General features: G+C 32.2%; 1 protein-coding gene across 2 annotated transcripts in view; it reads right to left on the minus strand.

Moving 5' to 3' along the window:
* Positions 1–13,961, minus strand: part of boi (brother of ihog) — a 79,477-nt gene extending 65,516 nt beyond the window's left edge. For both annotated transcript variants that reach the window (XM_068772574.1, XM_068772566.1), the window contains exon 1: positions 13,807–13,961. The gene's annotated coding sequence lies outside the window, so the exon portion shown is untranslated. The remainder of the gene's footprint in view (positions 1–13,806) is intronic.
* Positions 13,962–19,483: the final 5,522 nt, after the last annotated feature.

Below are 19,483 nucleotides of genomic sequence, written 5' to 3' on the forward strand. Positions count from 1 at the left end.
TAAACTTTTACATCTATTTCCAATCAACGTATTAATGTATGAGGTTACTCTGAAATAATTTACAATAATTTATTTTTCTATTGAAAGGAGGTTATTGATCTGTTGCAGTCCAATAACCTCAGGCTGTACGGGGATCAGATAGTAAACAATAAGTAATTTTAATATGCAATCATTTTTTCGTTATCTCTATTTTAAATAAAAAATCTATGGCTACAGAAATAATAAATAACGTAAAAATAATGTAGAAAGAAGTCTTTTTCGAAATTATTGTTTATTGTCTGTCCCTGCAGACGGTACACCAGAAGTTATTTGCTTATCGCAATCCAGTAGAAATAAAATATTGTTATCGCATATTTCATAGTCATCACGTTGTACAAAGTATTTTGCTAACAAATGAACTTATCATTCACCCTATTAAAAGCAAAACTAATTTAAATAAAATTTAGTTCACATAGATTCTCAAACATGGAGAGCTCCGAGGAAAATTAATTGTGAAAAGCATGTCCAAAGAATGTACTCATTATTACTACGTTTTTACTTAATTTAAAAAATCCTTTAGTGCTGCATATCTATTATTCCCTTTACTTTTATAGCCGTAGGCGAATGTCCTTCTAATATTTGAGTTCAAGATAAAATACAAATGAAACTCACTCGATTTTTACCACACCTACGTAAACTGAATAAAAAATGGAAATAATCTAAAAATATAGACTTTGGAACAATTAATTTTGTAGATAAATATATTGTTGTATATTTATATGCATGTATATACATTTATTAAAGACATTGTTAAAGATATTTTTTTTAAATATTAATGTTTTTATCTTTAATTGAATAGGGAGAGCAATGGAGAGGGCTATGCTAGAAGCTTCGCTTCTAAATCGAAACAGAATTAAGCGGAGAAGTAGCTAGAAGAAATGCTCGACCGGTGACCGTGGGCGAGCTAAATCACTCGTGGAACCGACAGCCTTTGGGTTTGAAAGATTGGGACAGACGCGCCGCAATTAGGTCCCCATTAGGTAGATCGATGACAAAATCGAGGTCACAGGAAATTGCTGGATGCGATCAGCGTAAGACGGAATATTGTGGCGTTCTTTGAAAGGGGTTTATGGCTTGCAGTAGGCATTTATCGGTTGACGTGTTGACGATGATTTTTTCATTTTATTTACTAATATTAATAATGGAATTTTAGATACATCATATGGAACATACCGTCTAAGCGCGGGAATATGGAACGAAATCAAATAATCGGGTCCTGTAATGATAATGTAACGTATGTGACATTTTACGTATTTTTATCCCGTGATCTTTAGTACAATCTCGGGGTAATTTAATAACAATGTGAAGATACTTAGTTTAACGGTACGTGGAATTTATGTCTATCGCGGACGATAAACGGGCCACTCGAAACTTGCGTCGCTCCGAGATCACTCCGATGGAGTCAGATTAAAATCACGGTTCCTCTCTTCTCGGAATCATCGAGATTTAAGTATTGTATATAAACAACAATATCCAAGAACCAGTTTTAATACATTTTTTAGAATATAAATTTAATACTAGACAATTTATATAATAAAATTTGTGTAAAAATATATACTTAAATAAATAATATTAAAAGCACTTGAAACGTGCTATATTAAATAGGCAAACGCCATGGTTCTCCCCTTCCTATCTCAAATCAAGGTTTTAATTTCTTCATGTTAGACATGAAAAATCTTTGAGATCATCAGAGAATCTGGGATTAAAAATGCCGGTGCATTCATCTTCGTTCGAGATCTTTTACCACACAGGCCGTTCGATTACGGAATGATATACCGTTGAATATAAGACGTGGTAATTCACTACCTATATTTAAAAAATGGTTACGAGCTATTTACTAGACCTAAGATTATCTATCTTTTATTTCATTTCTTTTTCTTCTCTGTTTCTTCATTCTTTCTGAAGCAACTGCCATCTTAATCATTTTGATGTTTTTATTTATTATTGTATTATGTTTATAATATGTATTATACCTTGTTATACATATGTATGTATGTTTTGTACACGTTATTTATACTTCTGTCTTTTCCATACTATGATTGTCTTTAAGAAATTGCCTTGTGTGATAGGACGCTCATCGTACTTTTCAGTTTATTATTATGAAACTATATAAATGTGTCTTAGCATGTTCAAGAAAGAATATTAAATAAATAAATAATTAACGCATATTTACTAATAAAACGTTATGTGCAATTATACTTTGTAAATTATTACTTATTAATAAAAATGTAAGCTTAAAGGCATCGGAATATGCTAAATGCAAGCCAGTTACCACCGTTCTTATCAAAAATATACAAAACTACAAAGGAGGCCTATGTTTTGCAGCGTACAACCTAAAATAAAACGTTGAAATGTCGATGAAAAAAATTTTAGTGCAATTATAATTCGGACAAGTTCTGACTCGCGATATTTTTGACAAATTAACGGGTGCTTGAAGCCTTAATCACTGTTGGTGATATAGAATATTGATACATCGGTAATAAATGCCGCGGTAATATGTACTTTAGTAATGTAAATACATACTTATATCGTGCGTACGAGGCATCATATAACGCCAAGAAAATTATTGTAAAATGTAGCTGGGACACTATTTTGATTCTCTTAAAACTAAAACCAAAAGATCGCTTTATATAGCTTAATTTATACGACCAATTATAATTTATTGACTAAAAGCTATTTCCATAACAAGTACGAATCTAAAATTCATTTAGAATTTATTAGACATAAAGTATTACAATTATTAATGTGTTCATTGTCATCATCATATATCAGCTGCAGGATGTCTCCTAGACATAAGCCTCACCATAGATTTCTAGTAAGACCAAACCATGAAATTAAATATTACAAAACAATTATTATCGATAATACAAAATATGAGTGAATGAAAATGTTACACAGGATGATTGGTTATAGGTGTAAGAGCTTTAAAGCGGTGCATGTAAAGGTCATTTGTTGTCAATTAATGTATAGTACAGCCAAATGCATGGTATATCCAAAAAACAATGGTTTACAAAATTATAAATAACATAATACGTAAACAGCGTTTTAATTATTCGGATTACTACATATTCAAAGCAGTTACGGAATACTATCTGTCTCTGCAGACTTCAAACTGCCAGAAGTTATTGACCTAACGTTTTCATGTTGAAATATTTGATATTAAACTTAATATTTATTATAGATGTAGAAGCTTTAAAGGCGTATTTACCCATTATAATCAAGCATTCAGTATATGTTTGAAATTCTTGATGTGTCAAATCACAAAACAATTTCGAAGAAGTCGCGGGCACATCTTGTTAATTTAAAAGTATTAATTGGGTCGGGCCTGTTCACTACATCGCGGCGACCCTCGGGATCTATTGTAATTTGATTGCCTCTTATCCCCGGAATCAGATCCGTCGCTCCCAAAAGACTAATCCGTCTACAAACCCACGAGACTCACTAACAAATTATGTAGAGTTGTGTTCTCAGATTCATTTTTAAAGTACCTTTTCATATCATTCCACTTCAATTACGACCATTAAAATGTTTCTTATTACTTCTGCCCGAATATTTATTTTAAAAAAACCTTGGGAAGCACGCAAAATCATCGTCACCGTTCCTGTTGAACTGCCACTGCTGAGAGGCCACGCCTACAACGGCCTGTTCATAAAGTCAGTGGTTTCCATATCAGAACTTTTTGGTCGAAACGACTGTCTGTTCTGCATACTCTGTGATTTGCCTACTGCCACCTTAAGTTGCCACTCAGGTAGGCTGTTTCGAATACTATCGCTCATCTACGGATATCCTCAATCTTGATTCGTAGAGAAATCCCGAACATAGCTCTCCATTGATCATATATACATATGACGTCAGAAGAATCATTACATTTTCATATTATATACCTTTAAAGTCTTCAAGTAATATAGTTTTTCGAGAGAAATTAATAATTTTTACCTACATCATTTCTCTTAATCTGTTCTGAAAAAAACCAAAGGTTAGGAAGCAAACGAGACGTCCAAAAATGGAGAAATTTACGAGCAATTCTTATTCCTTTGTGCGAGGAAAATGTCGGCTCAAGCTGACAATAGCAGTTTCTTAAATTACTCTTTCCTTGTCATTTCTATCTTGATATATTAAGTAAACCGAAAGTGACTTTTAAAAGCACATCAAAGTTTAATTTAGTAAAGTTAACGCGTCATTTGTAACTGTTTCCTGTTATTTTTTGTTGTGTACATACATTATCGCTTTACTTGTCTTGTTTGACAACTTTTACATAACGTTTCTTTTTAAAATATTCGAAAGATGTAAACAAAATATTACAAAACTATGTGAATAGAGTGAAGTATGTAAAACGCCACATTATCATCTCATTTTTTTCTAATATTTCGAGAAATAAGAAAAAAAAGCATATCAAAAGATAGTTTCAATTATGATAGGTTTAATTTAGGAATCTCAATACCTTTGGTCTCGATCAATGTGTGTTTCTAGTGATGATTTACGGATGAAACGTGGTCTCTAACTTCAGACTTCGTTGGCAAGCTTACAGTCGCTCAAGGAGCCCTGGAGGACTATGAGATTTCACTACGAGATCGAATCAGGAATAGAAGTAGATCCATAGGCGAACGAAAGTGTCAGACAAGACCCAGCGGATTAACGTTTTGGCAGTGAGTAGGCTATGTAGCGCGCTCTGGACACTTATAGTTCAGGAGTAGATACCACGAACCGGTCAGTCAACCCATAAGTCGGACAGACAACCTTGTTACTGTCATCGGAAGATTGTAAGCCCTTTCAAATAGATTCTACTAAATATCCGTAAAAGAGGCCCATATCTACCAGTGGACTTTCTACGGATGAAATTTTGATAATGATGATAAAAAGCATGATGGTGACAAAGCATCTACATCCAATTCGCTGTCCTATAATACCGGATGACACTAATTAAACTCGATGTTTTATTTTTCACTGTTTATATATAACACTTTTTAAGGTCATATAAAAAAATTCCATTTAATTTCTCTTTAAAATTATTATGAAAACATTTCACTTTATTAATTAATTAAATATTATCGGCCAGCTGTTTGTAAGATTTCTCTGCGAGATCCGATAATTTCGGTGCGGTTCAAAGTTGACGAATTGATTATTCATTAAATGACCACTTAGGCCGATAAGCGAACGCCTACTTTTGCCCAAAAGTTGCTTCCATTAATCAAGGACATTAATATATTCACGAAGTTATTTTTTATATTTTTATTATTTTATACAAAATCACTTTAATCGAACACAAAATATTACAAAAAAACCAAGAACAAAGAATCCTATCACTTTAAATGAATTCAACTACCGCACAACAATTTGTTAATATAATTATGGCTTAAATCAACTATACAAAAATGTAAAATAAATAAACATATCATAATTTGCAATGAAATTATAATTTATAATAATAATTGAAAATCAAATCAACGAAAAATAGTATATTTGATATAAGCCTCCACCATATTACGATTTGTTTTAACAAAACAAAAAAAAACTTTGTAGAAATTACATCGAACAATTAAGAATGTAATATAAAATCGATTTTAAATTTATAAAGTCAAAACAATAAAAGTATGATGATGTAAATTTAAGTTAGTTTTTCATAACCTTTATCCCACAAATAAATTAGTTTTATAAACGTGTTCAATAAAAGAGAACATTGTGTTCATTTATGTTCCACGAAACGAAATGCTTCCAATGTCGTGTGTAGGGACAAGTTGGAATTTTTCAACTTCCTTAGCCACGGTTTACCAACTGCGCTTTTACCGCTCTATGGCGTTAAGGTAGATTTATATTGGTTATTTACCGTTGTTACTCTCGCCATTGTCGGAGATATATTGTGAAATATGGCGGAAAGTACGATGTTCGAACAGTCGGAACCGATTATGGCTCGTTTGATTTGTTCAGTTTTTTAAACTGCCGTTATAAATGTAGTATGATTTGTGTTAACTACGCTTTTTTTATAATTATTATTGCCCATGTGGACAGTACTGTATAATAACATATCCCACAAGGTTTACAAAATATCTTGTTAAATTCGTCGGATGCAGGTTGTTTTCAGCCAGTACTAATGGAAATGTACGCGGGAGGCAAAAGAACGTCCTATGGTTGAAATGATGATGATAGATACGTATATATGTTACAAGCCGTGAGTTATCTCATGTCAATGAACCCTGGTCTCACACTGCTGGCAACATCGCCAAGCTGACAGCCGCTCAACAAGACATGGAGAGCGTTATGCTCGGGATTTCTCAGGTATTCTCAGTTATGAGGAGATCCGTAGAGGAAAAAACATAATAAGAAAGTCCAGCTGGTTGGTAAGTTGCAGTGGACAGGCCACATAACGCATAGAATTCTTAGCCCGTATAGTATTAAGATTCTGGAATGTAAAATATGGACTGGCCAGGGCAGTGTTAGATGTCCAACCACAAGAGGATACAAATGACTATGATAAGGTCCATGGAAGAGACTGGTTGCAGACCGCTTCCAACCAGTCCTTATTGGAATCTTTGAGAATGGTCTATGGTAGGGGACATGCTTCGAAATAAACTAGGTTATTTACCAGAAGATTTTATTTATACCTATTTCCAAACATTATTTATAGAGTAACTTCTCCTATATTATATTAATTTTTTTTCTATTAAAATTCGACAAGTCAAGTACTTTTTGCAGTACAAAGTGTGCAGCGTCAGATGGTAAACTATAATTAATTTTTACACGTAGTAAAAATAAATTATAATGACGATATTTATTACTTCTGAAACCATTGGTGTTAGGGTAGGGTTTACCTTACATTAATTGACAGAAAATGGTATATACATTCACCATTTCAAAACTTTTACATCTATAATCTACATATATTTACGGAAAGTGCATAAGAAGTTTACTCGCAAGTTTCTCATGGCCTAATACATAATTAAACATAGCAGCTGGATGTATTGCTAATGGTTCCCCATACTTCGAGCAGGCTATGCTTATAAAATCACGTACACATCTCCTTATCTTAGTGTCGTATGGATCATAAATAGCCATTGTTTACAAACATGCGTAAATTGAACAAGACAGTCAACTCCGCGGAATAATTCATTTGATATCTCAGCGAAATCTAGTTGTTTACATTTGTACTAATTAAACTTAATATTGTTTAACGCTAATAAAATTATTTATCACTCTTTACTCTGTATATTTGCGTGTGCATTGAAAGCTTTATTAAATCACTTTTGAATCGAAACTTAATTATTACACAGCGTTATTCGATTTTTTCGCAAACACCGTATAACACCTAATAATGCGTAATTTTTTGGAGTCCATAAAAAATTAAACTTCTCACTTCTCAGCATTATATCGTTGACATTACCAGGATTCCTGATCCAACGCATTGTAGAAGGAGAGACAGGGCACAGTGGACGTAGCTGGCAGGTTTAAAAACGCCTCGAATCACCTAGATTCCTCTCCTCACTTAACCAAATTAAATGGTTTCACCAATTCTGCTTTCAAAGCGCATGTAAGTAACAATAAGAATGAGCATGGGCCACCACCACAGATTTTCAACAGGATCGATTGGAAGGTCAATTTATTCCTAGTTATTTTCGACAAAGTCAGGATACTTTGTTCATCTTATTCGTGTGCTTTAGGTAAACAAATTGGTTTCCCAGTGAACAGTAAATTATTAGTAATACACATTTCTGTTTTAAACAACAATATTTATTGTTGAAACATAAACTTCCTCTCAGAGAGTTGATACAGATCGTGATCCACTACGCGGTCTTATTACAGATTAGTATGTGACACATATCTTTCGAAGTTTTGATCATATGATGCGCCGGTGAACTCGGGAGAGTATCCCGCATGAGATTAAAAGTCGAGAAGTAAGATGTAGAACACTTCGTACTAAGGCGAGTCTTTCCTTGAGAATTGATGGCCTTCACAATGCAATAGGAATGTACACTATACGTATTGCCATAACGCAACATATTAAAATACAAACACCATGAAACACAAACAGATTTACTAATTTTTAAGCCTAGAGAAACACATAAACGTGTTATATAAGTATCGTCTAAATTGTTTACTCTTTCATTTTATTTAATAATAAATTTATCGTTAAAGCAAAAAGTATTTAAAATAATTAGTATTGAAGTAATTAATGTTTTTCGTACGGTTAAAAATGCGGTACGATACGATCTCTTCAAATTCATTGCCTATTGGATTCCATTTCTTATACCGACTCGAGTATTTCTATTAATTGCTTTTCAATGCCATTGTATATTTTTTATTAGTCTGTTCACATCACAAGCGGCAATGGACAGAAGGCATTCAAAGAAAAACCGTTGCGACTTGCGTTCCAAGCTAACTGGTTAGACGGGAATCGCGTAATCATTTGAAATGCTATAATTGAGCAGTCAACGATGCATTCCCAAAAATCACAATCAACTCTGTTCACTTTTACATGTCTATTCTCTTTCTTATTTGATCATATATATAAATAAATTTATTATTATTAAGCATTTAATCCATCATTGTTTCGAGACTAGAAGGGAATTTTTACAAACACCTTTTCTCTACGCCTTATTCAAGTAATAATTCAAACTTTTTCGAGTAAAAATTGTCTTTATTTTAGCCCATTGACGCCTACTGTATGACACAGGCCTTTCCCTAAGATATCTATTGAAGGATATACCATAACCGCCACACTTGGTAAGTGGGTTGGATCGAAGTGGATAATGGTACACAGAGGACGCTACTGCCCATCCTCTGTAAACTTGTTTGTTAGTAGCAATCCTATATAATTAATGTACAAAGTGTGAATTATATAAGGTTGTATCCCGGCAATCGAACCTGCAATCTACGGTCAAAATATTTCTTGCCGATCCGTAATACCTTTTAAAACTTAAAAGTGTCTATATAAAAATCAAAAGTAATAAACCGATACTTTTTATAACCAGTGTCTGAAAGCTAAAGCCGTCCATTATTTCGAGGTTTCTTTGACGTACGCCGATAATCGTCAAGTTTTATAAACCTTTTTACTGACTATTCATTAGAAAACCTTACAAGGCTGGCCCTGCTCCATAAAAAGGCACCACCGGCATTTTTTAATCCTTTTAGAAATTGTAATGAAAAGTATTATTAATTTTATAATTACTTCATTGGGTAAATACAGGGTAATTGGTTATAGGTGCACATTTAAAGGTATATGTTTAATTTTGCTGGATTTTCTGTCAATTAAACTATTGTACATCCTATTTATGAAACAATTGTTACAAAAATAATAAATAAAGTAATAATAATATAAAATTATTACATATCGTTACAGACTTTATATTGCTAGAACTTATTGGCCTTGAGATTGATCGCTTTATACACGGTGATTAGAAATAAATGTAAAAGTTTTTTTGATGACAAATAAGCTTCATTTTCAGACATTCACCTGTTCAAAGCTCTTACACCTATGTAAGACCACCTCCTGTATGTTACGAAAACTACGGTAGGTATTACGAATTTATTACAGAATAATCATAATCTTAACAAAAATTTAACGGAGCTTTACATGAAGATCATTTTCTTTGTTACTATATAACAAATTAATTCCAACGGATCCGAATACCATCCTTCACCAACTTTAAATAAATAATTTTAAATTAAAATATTCTCTTTGACTTGAGAGATAGAATTTCTGGTATAAATTAAATCTAGCCGTGGACTCGTTATGTTTATTCGCGTTGACTTTTGATTCGAATAACTCCCGATCCTTTTGAGATATTATCATAAAACGTTGATCAAGTTTATTTAAAATTAACAATTTATAAACAAGGTAGAGCTTACTAGTGGCTATCGAAATGTATTCATTTTATTTATTTATTTTATTCCTTAGGCATTTCAACTGAATAAACACAAACATTAAAGACAGATGTGCAAAACATTTAAATGAGGTTCATAAAAACAATTATCCTAATTGAATTTCGATTTCAAAACAAAATATTCAAATAAAATAAGACAATACATTGAGACAGTCATAATGGCAGAATATACAGTGAATAAACAAAAGAACTAATTATCCAGGATTTTTTGTATCACGTATTCCAGTCATAAATATATATATAATAAGATTATATTTAACTAATATTACAATAAAACTACATGATTTATCAATTATTTGATACACAGGTGCGCATGTTCCTAAATATCAATTGATAACTTATTGTGGAAACCATTACCAAAAATGCATTTTGCGATTTGATAAAAAGACATAACTCGGCCAGTGGTCGCCCAACGGTAGGGGTCTGAGACTTAGGTCGCGCGGTTGATTCCCGGAATACGATCATAAATAATACACTTTTTGTGCGTAAATTAAATAGAATTGCCACTGCTCACAAGGAAGTTTTTAGAAGATGGGCAGCAACGTCCCCTGCGTACCATAATACCACACTACGATTGCCATACCGCCTGCCGATCGTGGCGAATATGGTATATCCCCCATAAATATCTTTGGAGGTGGACTTTGCCTTGCAGTGGGCGGGGCTATGAGCTGAAACGACGATGACGACGATAATTTGTCTACTGCTGGACGTAGGCTTCCCTCAGAGATATTTAGAAGTAGGTTAGAAGGGGTTTTCGTCTAGCTTTTTCCGACGATCTTAACAAGATCTTAGGTCCACCTTGAAAGTTGACGTCCTTCACCACGCTTGCCGTTCCGTATACTCCTCTCCAAAAAAATTAAAGCTCACCGGTCATCTGTTCTGCAAGCTCACTAAATCCGTCATGACTAAATAGACATTAATAAGAAAACATATACATAGTTTATATTGCAATTTTCTATTATATTTATAATAATAATATTTCCAACAATATCCACATATAAATAAGTGGTAAGAAAAGCTGGCTAGAAACTCAACTATTGCTCTTTTTAAATGAAATTTAACAATTTTTGATGAATACATTATAATATCAATCCCTTAAATAAGTCAAGAAATCATGTTCCACACATTTCGATCAAATAAAAACTCTTAAATAGTATAAGATTTATTTAATGATATATTTTTAATCTTAAATTAAAAACTAATAAAGGGGAGGTCTATGATATATTGTGAAACATTATAATATATAAAAAAATATTAACAGATTTTGTAAAACATAAATACGGTTTGTGCAACATCAAATAGTGCTAATTAACTAAAAGCTTTATAACGAAATGTGTCCTGATACAAAATAAATCTTGCTTATTCGATATTACAAAATTTGAAGCTATTTATAATAGCATATGCTATAAGCTACATTTTAGCAATTATTTCGGTACATTCATCCGTGGCAGTATATATGTATCGGTTGAACAATTACAAACAATCACAAACATGACTTACACAGAACTAATAGACGCTCCAATAGCGGAAAAGTGACTTCGAATAATTTCCGAAACCGAGGACCAGACGATACAACAGTCGATGAATAGAATTATTGATTACGCTATACTTGCCAGAGTTATGTACAGTATGATTTATAATATATGTTAAAACTTTAAAGGGAATGGTTAAGAAAATAATAAAAACGATAATGCGTTAAAAGTTTTCAATATTCATATTACTACATAGTGTAATTAATCACTGTTTACCTATCTGTCTCTGCTGGCTGTACCGCCATAAGTTATTGGCCTGTAGCATTCCAATAGAAAGAGATACATATATTTTAGTTGAACACTTTATACAGGATGATTTAAAACATCTGTTATGTAAAAAGCTTTATAACATTCTGCTGACAATTGAGCTAATCATTGACCCACTTAAAAGTATTTACCCTATAAGCAATCATCTTGTATATAACGCTCTTTACAAATCTAGTAAAAGGGACAAATGATTATAGTAGACTTTTAATGAATATATATAATCTGTTGATGCGTTCACACTCTTTTTAAGGGCTATACAAGTAACAATATTTTTTCAATATATCATTATTATTTCAGTTATAATATGCCCACCATTGAACATAGCCTTCACCATAAATTTTCAATAGTATTTTAATATATGTATTAATTAATTATCAACCAAGTAGTGGTAACTCAGCGGTAGATGCCTGAGACTCACAAACAAGTTTCCAGAGGATAGACAGCAGCGTCCTCTATGTACTATATACCACACTGCGATTGCCAACCCGCCTGCCATTCGTTGCGATTATGGTGTCACCCCGACGACGAATCCTTATTACAACAACGTTGTTAAAACAACGCCTGTTGAAAATTTCGGGCATTTGCAATGTAAACGCATTCATAAGTCGTATTGATATAACTAGTAAAGTTATTTTTTACATTTTCTCAAATTAACGCTATTAAATGAATATTTAGGTCTAATTTAGGTATAATATATGGTCAGAAAATTTGCGATACTTACAAAAGATCCGATTAAGTAGTAAAATGTTGAATAAAACCACTTAATCTTTAGTAGTAGGATACATGTTATTTGGAATTCAAATATTTAATGGAAATTTACATTTAACACAGAAGATTTATTTAAGTCTGACAACCGCTTATGCTCTGGTTATCCCTAACACCTGTATAATCTTAAATATGTAAGTTGGTAGTGTTTTACAAAATTGTCTTAATAACACAGCGTTAATAATATTATCACGACTTCTAGATAGAATAGCAAGTCAACACAATGAACGATGTTTGTGTATTTTTGAATTCCATGAAATTGCACTGCGAATGGCGAAGCTTGTAACAAACAATCAATTGTAGATCTAGTCCTGAGATTGAAATCTGACCGTATCTAACGAATATTAAACGTCAAAAATGTAATAAATAAGCACAGTATTATATTTTAGAGGTGAATATTTATACACTGCGCAATATTTACCACATTTAAATGCAGTTTAATTTAGTAATCATAAATCAAGATAATTATACTTATTATTGTAGACATTTTAATGCCCATTGCATTCACTTCATTGTTCATAATCAATAAATTATTAAACAACCACTCAGAAGAATTAAATCGAAATCAAATGTTTTTTTTATTAGCAATTAAATGTTTATTTTATAGTTTCAAAATAACTGTCATTATAATATTGTATATAATAAATTATTACATTGAAACGTATAATGTGCTCAATGGGTTTTAATATATTAACTAAAGCTTAATGGTCCAAAAATAACACAACAGACCTCCGATACATTATTTTAAATAGTCCATTTTTGCACGATCCTGGTAATTTATATTTATGTTACGCTATTTTAAATAAACGCACAAAAATAAATTACTGCAAATAATGTAATTGTTACAAATGTTCGTACGTTATTTCTAAAGTCAAGGAGAAAACATTTCATCTTATAAATAAATGATCGGTCATTTCAAAGTGACCATTGTAAGTCAAATTCTTTTCAATATATAAACTTTTATCTGAAATATTAGATAATTAATAATTGAAGAGAATAAACTAACTTAACTTTGACTAAAAGACGACTGCATAATTTTATCAATGCCAAATGCAATACAGTTATTTAAAGTAGTTAATGTTTTGGTGTGCGACAAGCAAATTAGTATTTATTTGTTCCTCATAAATAAAACATTACGTGATATAATTCAGGAACGTTTCTTGTATCAAAACGATGTTATATGAAGATCTCTATATAAGTATTAACCCGTTTTTCTAACATGTCTTCATTCTTGAATAACACACAAGGTGCGCAGGAGTCAAATACAAAGGTATACTGCATTCTTAAAAGAGGGACGAGAGGGATAGCTTGCATTAAAACTAACTTACCGTTTATTATTATTCGTTATGTACTCAGAAGTTCCAATTCAACTCATAGTTATTGTCAAATTTATGCAACAATTTTTTCACCCACAAGTAAATGTATTTATTTAACTAAAACTGCGGAAATAAAACTCGCATCATAAAAACTGTACACAACTATCTCACCAATACACAACAACCAAACTGGATTCATTTGGCTCGTCGGCTTGCCGGTCAGGCGCGGAATGCTATTGTTCCGTCTCTTTCTAACGCACGAGAAAACTTTCCGCGTCTCGCTCGGGTGGAGAAAGGCGCCAATGGACGGCGCGAGCGCCGACTGTTTCCTTCGGGATGGGACAAAACAAAAGCCCTGTTAAAAAAAGTCACTGGTAATAGGACGTTAGCCCGACCCAGGTGCCTATGATATTTGACTTTAGAAGCGTTACAAATGAGCATGTCATTTTTAAAACAAATATGCACCCGAGTTGGCGTTCCTGAAGATACGGACATGGTGACAGGACTTGTAAAAGAGGTAAAGCTTAAGCGAATCAATGTACAAGTGGGATCAGTAGTGAGCGATGGGCCGGTGATAGAGGCACCCTGGCGTTATGCTGTCTGGGCGTCACATATACTAGGCGACTCGGGCCGTTCGCTCCAATCCGAACCGAAATGTTCGCCAGACACGGGTGAAGAGCATTAGATAAAACCTAGGCTCGACACCCAAGATTATCTCAGACGGGGCGCTTATGCCGTCTCTCCTCACCCTCGAATATAAAACTATACAGAGGCACTTGCTCGGCAATGTAGCATGGCACGCACTTAGATTAAGATGATGCTTTTAGAGTATAAACATAGTAAAAGCTAAGTTTGTAAAGACAAAATATACATTAAGAACTGCAGAGAGACAGTGTGCCATCTATTCGAGCAATAGATGGCATGCACACATATTTTGAATAATAATATACGTTGAATTGTAAATTGAATTAGTAAATATGATTAGAAGATTAGTAAGTATTAAAAATACCAAATATAAAATAAATATGTAATAGATAGACAAGTCAGAGCAGATAATTAGCAATGTATTAATAGTGATTTATAATAAGCAATGTATTAACAGTAAGCGATAATAAACAATGTACTAATAATAATCTGAAGAAATTTGAAGTGAAACTGAAATAAAGATTCTAGCCCGCGTTTGTTGTATAGATAAACGTAAATAATGTCCTTATTTACACGGACATTAATTGTAAAATACTGTAATTGTATTATAAACGCCAATATAAAAAAAAATTTTAGCTATACATATGTTGGCTTAATAAAAAAACATACGATAATCGAACAGTAATAGTAAAAAAAATTAAAAAAATAACCCCGTATTATTTGGATGTTATTTATGTTTAATTTAATTTAAAAAAATCATAAAATTCCTGTTATATGATTTAAAGCTAGACTAATTAACTCGTGATCGTTATATCCTGTACAGCAGTTTTTTTTAAATTGTACAGGAAATACTTATTTTTGTAATATCTTAAAATTAAGTCGTATAATTGCAGTGGGCTTGGATCTAAAATGATACGTTTGTAAATGAAACTTAAAATTTTAAGCAAAAGAATCATTGTTTGTAAGTCTAAATCTCTCTCACATTATTGAAATGACTGAATTAACATTTTAAAGACAAAATTATAGATTGCTTGAACACCTAAACTAAAATTTCGTAACTAAATTAAGACGTGTTTTTTAATTCAGAAAAATAATTCAAAAACATATATTCTGCGAACACGGGTGTAGCTGTGTGAAAAGCGGAGACGCTCCAATACTCGCATAGAATGGATCTAGCTGTGCTCTCGGCGTCTCTCACGTGGAAAGGACAGCGCGCATTCAGTGTGTCGAGAAAATTTTTCCTAGGTTCATTTATTATACAGATTTGTCAACACTTCAACAAAGATCAACAGGACATAAATAGAAATAAAAACAAAATAAGGGCAAAGGGCGGTCTTATTTCAAACGGCAATTACGTCCGAAAAACTATTGAAAGGATTTGGTGAATAAAAAAAAAATTGTGCACCCGGTAATGTTATGGAGTAACAAGAACATTATCAACAACAGAATCTATATAAAAGATTGATATATAGCGGATTTCCGCCTATGTTCTCACTCATCTCTATAGAAACATTGGGCTTAGATACTTGAAATTTGTCGATAACATTCCTTCCGCGAAGTAGAGCTCAGCTAAGAATCGATTCTACAAAATCATATTCGCAGGGAGGTCGATTAATAAATTCACTCAAAAGAAAATTTTCCAACTAAAAATGCTAAATAATAAACTTTAACTATAAATTTTATAAAATTACTCGTACAGTACAGTCGTAGAGCCACGCGAAGCGGGCATGGGGCAGCGTATCATTTCAGAAATACATCTAGAACATGTAATTTGGCAGTAACCATTCATCGGTTTACCCTATGGACGCCTACTAAAAGGCATATGCCTTCCCAAAAAGACATACACATATATATACATATATATAATCATGTTTTATTTATGAGAGACAAGTGAATAGTATTTTGCATTTCGCTCACAAAATACTGACTACTTTAAAAGGCTGTATTACATTTATATTTATTAAAATATGCAGTCGTCTTTTAAATAAAGATAAGCTTATTTTCTTTCTCAATTTATATCTATTATTATAAATAATATTTTAGATGTTTGAAAAGATCTGAATTACGGTGGTGATTTTGGAAATAACTAATCATTTATTTATTACATGAAATCAGAAGTCGTATAGTCAATAATAATGCTAATCACTATTTCTTTTATGGAAATTGTGCAAACCAACAAAACTAAGCACTATTTACAATATTTAAAAGTTTAGTTTATAATACCGTTAAGAATTTGTACTCAACGGATTAAAGTCTTTTAAAAGCAATACGTCAAGATGGAATGTTTGGAGGCGGTGTGAGAGTAAAGGTTAATAACTATCCACAACATGTTCCGATCCAATAAATTCCGAGCCAAAGCCCTCGGAATTACTAGAACAGCTCTCGCACACAGCTTATGGTATCTATAAACAAAAGTAATGGAACTCTTCTGAACGAAATGGTTTCGAACATTAAATTGCATCGTAATTTATACCGCAACGTTTACTTTGTGTTGCACTGTTTTTGACACAATTATTTCTTGTACATTTCCGCTTTTATATCTGTAATACAAAATAAAAAATAAAATTCCGAAGCTGAACACAAAACATTATTTCTTTCGTAAATTGCCAAAACTGTTTTTTGTGTGAATTTAAAAATGATTTATTACAATTTATTTACAAATTGTTGTTGTCAAAAACCATTATTATTCAGCTTCAAGTGCCATTTTGTATTTTTCTTATCCAGCTATTTTAGCACTATGACCCTTTCTTAATTTATCTGTGGAAAGAGCGACTATTACACCTTCATTCTTTTTAAAACAGTCACTATCTAACAGTCAAATGTAACTGGTTCAATACCACCTCAATCTACTTCATAGGCTGTCATATTTATATCTATATATGTCGATTCGAAGATTCTCGAATGAAGTTTTTCGAAATTAACGAGACTGTAAAGTTCTTTTCTTTGTAACTATTATAAGTGGAATCAGTTTTTAACTAATTTAACATTCTCGAAACGAAAAAGAAATTTGAAAGATTGAAATCGTTGGGCACTACTTTAAAAATTGGGTAATATTGGCTGTGATGTAATTGCGTACATAAGGTTTAGGCTCAACACTTTCCTTGTCCCTCAAGTCAGGCTGTCAATGTCAATAAGGAAACAGTGTAGGTCGATACGGACGCAAAAAATACACCACTTTTATCCCGTCTAAATTCACTCGTATTGTCATTGAGACAAATGTCTCAGGTCATTCAATATTCGACGGAATTTGACTAAATGTACAAAGCAAATCGTACACGTATACTTACTGCACACCCATTTTCTACTGAACCTCGTTTTTAATCATCATCATCTTTATCATTTCAGCTATAAAACGTTTACTGCTGGATATAGTCCGCCTTTATAGAATTCTAGGAAGCGGCCTATATACGTCTCCATTTGTTTAAATCTTTTTTGGAAACCAAACATTTCTGCATACTTTATACTTTGTTCAAAGAATATGCTATTAATTCTGCAAACTAACTAAAATATAAAATTATTAGTATCTTTTTTCGATCTTACACTACTACCCAACTAGCGTTTGCAGATTCGGTGGGTTCAAAGATTGCAGGGGACCAGGGTCCTAAGGAACTTTTATTTTAGATATCAAAACTCTAGGGCCCCGGGGAGTATCGGTTTCGCCGCTACTTACTATTATTTCACCGAAATGGAAGGCCACTACGCTCTCAGATCGCTTCAGCGAACGATTGGTATCTAATTTATTTTGTATACAGAAATCATAAACGTTATTATCACTGTCGAAGCATTGAATATTAGTAAAACCATATCGGACCTTTTTAATAAATGATCGATCAGGGCCCATAGCCGTCAGTTATCTTTGCCACATTAAAACGATTAAAAAAAAAAACTTAGAAGTTTGTCATTCCAAAAAGTTTTGTTCTCTTTTAACTATTTTCTACTTTAAATGTTTTCCGTTACCGAAATTAAACTTGAGCGTCTTTTAAAATAAGAACAAAAAATTGATCCGTTGTACGGAAATCATCAATTTTCATTTTGTCAGCTCAATGGAATTCCACTTTGTATTATGATGGATGGCACAATTAGGCTAAGCTTAGAGGATGAATTTAATTAATCGAGCCTCCGAATTTTCACGAAAATATAAATTTTATTTTTGTTTATGTTCATTAATTTAATTTGATTTCAGTACAGTTGTCTTTAAACATATTGCTTTTTTCGAAAATAATTAAAACAATTATAATTAGTTTGTTATTAAAATGCATTAGACCTTCTTAAATTATTTACTTTTAATCGTTTATAATATCGCCATAAAGAAAGTAAAGTATCTTATCTATAACTAATTTAACGTAGAGTAGGTTTATTTTATTAGGTTTATTATTCAATAATTAACGCTTAGATATAAGCTATCATAATTCTGACCAGTACGCCCACATTATGCAAACATATATATATTTATACTAAAACAAAACTAATGTATATGGTTTAGCTGTTGGCGTGAGTATTTAAAATAAATAAATCACATTCATTTTTGAAATATGTTAAATTGTTTGTTATTTCTTAGGAAATATTTGAAAAGTAGTAAAAATACTTTGAAAAGAAATAGTAGAATAATTTTCATTTTGAGAAAGAGTTCTTAGAAGGCGTTCTTAGAAGTAAACTGTATATAGCTAAATAGATTTACAAAAAATAAAATTTTATACACATGTAAAATAACATTAATTTACGAAATTTTAAACCATATCTAAATGTTTACATCAGTCACAAAAACGTATGTTTTAAAAGTAAAATTGTAACTGACATTTGGTCAACATGGTCTCATAGCCGTTGCCTTTAAAAAAATAATAATGAATGAAGAAATCCAGTACGACTTCTATTTCTGTTAACAGGGCAAAAAGAACAGACGTTATTTTTTGCTACCACCCGTGTGACCTGTTCTACGAGTCATATATCCGCATAGTGTAGATGAAGCACAACTTTTTACATCAAAATCCCATGTGGTAGTAATTTCATTGAACCCTTGACTCCATAATCAGTAATACAAGTGTTT

This window comes from Battus philenor, unplaced genomic scaffold (assembly GCF_028537555.1).
Source record: "Battus philenor isolate CCGP_79_NKW_IND1 unplaced genomic scaffold, ilBatPhil1.0.hap1 SCAF_11, whole genome shotgun sequence".
NCBI lineage: Eukaryota > Metazoa > Arthropoda > Insecta > Lepidoptera > Papilionidae > Battus > Battus philenor.